The sequence below is a fragment of the Sciurus carolinensis genome, unplaced genomic scaffold, assembly GCF_902686445.1.
Source record: "Sciurus carolinensis unplaced genomic scaffold, mSciCar1.2, whole genome shotgun sequence".
NCBI classification, from domain to species: domain Eukaryota; kingdom Metazoa; phylum Chordata; class Mammalia; order Rodentia; family Sciuridae; genus Sciurus; species Sciurus carolinensis.
In genome coordinates, this window is record NW_025920475.1 from 1526 (window position 1) to 5946 (window position 4421).

Below are 4421 nucleotides of genomic sequence, written 5' to 3' on the forward strand. Positions count from 1 at the left end.
ACAGCACACCTCCCAGTATGATTGTGGATTAAATTTCCAACACATGCTTTTCAGGGGACACAATTGAAGCAGAGAATTATCCTATGGTCAAGTCAACAAGATTGGTTATCAAATATGAAAGAAAGGAAGAAACAGCTCAAAACCTGATTGAGGCCTATAGAATCTAAAACACCATAGAAGGCATGGATGACAGGGCCACCTGGGTCCCACCACCCTTGCTACAACCAGTCTCCTGCTCTCACCATCTTAGCCTAGGACTGAGACTTGGATGCCCAGTTGTACTGTTGAGTGAAAGGTCAGGAGGGCAACTGATATTCATGCTGTGTGCTTTACCGATTGTGGCAATAGGAAAGCCAGGGATTCAGAGGTTGCAGTGGAATCAGGTTAGGAGACAGAGCATTGTTCTCTCTCTATGAGGAGTTGCCCTTATCAACAGCCATACTGATAGGACCTGTATTTTGGAAAAGGACTCATGTCTTAAAGGCTGGGAAAACTTTCAGGAACAACTGGGGTCTCCTTCTGAAGCAGTGATTTCCCATATCCTGTGGGCCACTATCCCTTGAGAAGAGCAAAAAGCTTTTTGAAACCTGTGATGAAAACTTTTCTGCAGGAGAACACTGAAGTCATCAGCAGTGGCAGTTTTACTTCCTGAATCCAGTTGTGACTTTTGATCCTCAGATATAAGTCCTGGTAGGAAAGAGCTTACCTATGGCTACACATTGATCCTTACTGATCCATTTACTGGTTGGGAGGCCAACTCCTGTCTTTTGACTTGAAGAGCACAATTAATTTGTTTTGTGTAACTGTTCTTCAAAACAACTGAAGAGAAAGACCAAACAATGACATTCTCTCTATTGCCACTTGTGTCCAGCCCAGAAATTATTCTCACTCTAGCTGGAACAATATGCAAATTACCTTTTGGGTTGTCTGATACTGTTGGAGGAAAACCTATATAAGATCTTGTGAATGGATGTGGAGCTAGAGCTACTGCTGTGAAGAGGAGTGGAAAATCACGGGTCTTGACTAACAACACAGACCCTACTGCAGGATTGGTGAGTACAACAAATTGTGAATTAAACCCACTAAACCCTTTCCCCATTTTAACAAAATATATTTTGAATTTGGAACAAGATGAGTGGGACCTTGTTGTATCTAGAGATGTGCATTAAGATGAAGAACCTGCACACACTCTCCTTCAGTAGTTGCTTTGGTCCTACAGAACTTTAGTGTCCTGGGTGACCCTGAGTGATCCCAGGTACAGGAGACACAGCACTCAGCCCCACTTGCAGTGGCAAATTATTCACTTGCAAAGCTACCAGGCAGAAACAAGAGATTGATGAAAAGAACAATGTGGAATTTTCAGGGTGGAGTCCTCTAAGCGCTTTTGAATATGAATATAGCTCTGTTTGGATTTAATCCTAAAATTTTTCTCCATAGGAGATGCTCTCTAGTTGAATAATGCAGTTCCTGTTTAGTGGCAAATCTCATGTAATGGTTTCAGTGTGCAGTGTCCCCCACAAGGTTATATGGGAGACAATGCAAGAATTTCACCTCTGAGGTGGAATAATTTGATCACAAGATTATAACCTAGTTGGCATAACCTAATGTTCTGATAAGGATTATCTGAGTGGTAACTAACTGAAGGCAGGGGATTTGCCTGGAGAAAGTGGGTCACTGGAGGCATATATTTGGGGTTTGTATTTTGTCTCCAGTGAGCAGAACCCTCTCTTTCTGCTTCCTGGTGCCATGTCCTCAGCTTCTTCCATCTGCCCTATCCTCTGCCATGATGATGTTGTGCCTCATCTCAGGTCCTGAGGAATGGAGTCAACCATCTATGGATTGACATCTCTGAAACCATGAGCAAAATAACTTCCTCCTCTAATTTTTCTTGTCAGGTCTTTGGTTACACTGACACAAAGTTGACTAAAACACCTTATTTCCAATACATGAAAGTTTAAAGTTTTGTCAGCCTTTGCCACAAAACTAGTTCTGCATTAATATGCCTGCCAAAGTTAGAAATCTCTCTCAAAATTTTTTTTGTCTAGTTTTACTGCTCTAGGAATGTGACTACACAAGGTCACCTGAAGGTGGCAACATGGTATTCAAGTAGTGGCAAAGAATTAGATACTATAGAAGAATCTGTTTCAGTAATTGAGGACATTTGAGATGTATCTTTGAATTAAACAGAATATAAAATAGAAAAAAAATTTAAATGCCATAGCAATTTGATATTGATCTGATTTATTTAAATATTCATGAACAAGCTAATTTTTATTAGACCAAACATTATTGCTGCTTAAAATTGTTTTTCATTCCACTTTCCCCTATATAATTTTGTGTTAATAGTGATACCGCCATTTACCGTTGATGAGTTCTTCTTCCTCTAATGTTAAAGTCTGAACATTAGAGAAGCATGCCAAGACAAGCATACTAAGCAGGTTTTATTTAAAAGCAGTAATAACGCAGACTTTTTCCAGAAGAATGGTGTTCCAGAATCCCAAGAAGTGAGCACGCCCCACATGTTTTAATATGTTAAGGTCTCTTTTGTTCTCCAGTTCTCTCCCCCCATCACTCCTTCCTGCCTACATGACTTGGCCTGGTTTTTCAGGTGAGATGCATAAAGTGAGAATCAAATGGGCAGGGGGAGGGTCAAATTGATTCAGGCAGGCAAGAACCCAGGGGGCATTAATTAGCATCTCCTTGCCTGTAGTCCCTGACAAGGGCAGGTAAATTTGGTAATCAATGGACTCTGGAGATCCTTGACATTCCATTCTCCCAGGGGCAGTCTCCAACTTCCAGACGCAGATGGCTTTCATGGCCTCCATTTCCTAGATTTGACCTGATCCCCTATTTCTACACTAACAGCCTGTCCCTGATTCTGGCTTCAATAGGATATACTTTATGCCCAAAATTCTTTTATTGGTTACATAAATAAACATATGATTATAAATTGAAAATAATTTTTAAAATTTCTTATAACCTTGAACTTCAAGATGTCAAAGAAATATTTGTGGATTTAATTATAATTTTAAGTATTACATGCAATTTATGAAAATAATACAAATATACATTTTTAATGAATAATGGTTAAACATAAAAAGTGAAATGGAAAAACCACCCTTCAGCATATTTCTTACCACGATTGGACAAGTTTTTTTATTGTTAATTTTTTCAATTATTTTTTTTTATTTAGCTTTTAATTTTTTACAAACTTCATTTTGAGTCATTGTAAACAAATGGGGTACATCATTTGTTTCTATGGTTGTACACAATGAAGATTCACGAATGGTATGAATCTCTATTGTGTACAACCATAGACAAGGTTCTTTATCAACATTATTCCTATTTCTCAAGTGTTATTATTGCTATTATTGCAAGTTCCATGAAACCTCCCTCATAAATAAGTAAATGATCATGCAGGATTTTTTTCATAGCAGTGGTAATTATAAAAACTCCTGATGTTGATACCACCGTTTACTGGTGACGAGTTCTGCTCCTTCTAATGTTGAAGATTGAACACTAGAGAAGCACGCCAAGGCAAGCATATTAAGCAGGTTTATTTAAAGGGAATAATACAGACTTCTCCTGGCATGGAGAAGGGGGCCATGGCTGATGTTCTAAAAGTTCTAAGAAGTGAGCGCACCCTACATCTTTTATAGGTTAAAGTCTCTTTTGTTCTCCAGTTTTCTCCCCCCTTATCTCTCTCTCCTTCCTGCCTACATGACTAGGCCTGGTTTTGCATAAGTGAGAAGCCATGGGCAGGGGAAGGGCCAAGGTGATTCAGGCAGGCAAGGGCCCAGAGAGCATTAATTAGCATCTCCTTGCTTGCAGTCCTTGATAAAGGCAGGTAAATTTGGTAATCAATGGACTCTGGAGATCCTTGACATTCCATTCTTCCAGGGGCAGTCTCCAACTTCCAAAGGCAGATGGCTTCATGGCTTCATTTCCTCGAATTGACCTGATTCCCTATTTCTACACTAACTACCTGTCCTTAATTCTGGCTTCATTCCCCCCTTTAGCTATAGGAACTCCTAACTGCTTTAAGGAAAAGAAAGGGGGCATCGATTGTTCTGGCTGCTTTGAAGCTGAAAGGGGGCAGTGAGGGGCAAGCAGTTTGGAGTTCCTTTTTTAAAAATCGGGTCAATCGAAGGGTCCAAGGTAGAAGTCTGGTTGGGGAAGAGCAGGTTGTAAAGTCATCTGGGGGTGGGTGCTTCTATGATAGAAGAACAAAAAGACATGAGTACTGAAATGAGATTAGTACAAAGTAAATGTTGCAGCATCTGGAACATGCCACCGAGTATCATGAAAATGACAGAAGTCAATCTCTCACCAGGTGGGTGGAAGAATTGAGAAATTGTTCCCATAACTAGGCCTAGCAAAGGCTGGAGAGGACAAGACCTTTATTTGGGAACTTTAACATT

General features: G+C 40.0%; 1 pseudogene; it reads left to right on the forward strand.

Moving 5' to 3' along the window:
• Positions 1-567: 567 nt before the first annotated feature.
• Positions 568-1202, forward strand: LOC124975763 (electron transfer flavoprotein beta subunit lysine methyltransferase-like; annotated as a pseudogene).
• The last annotated feature ends 3219 nt before the right edge of the window (positions 1203-4421 follow it).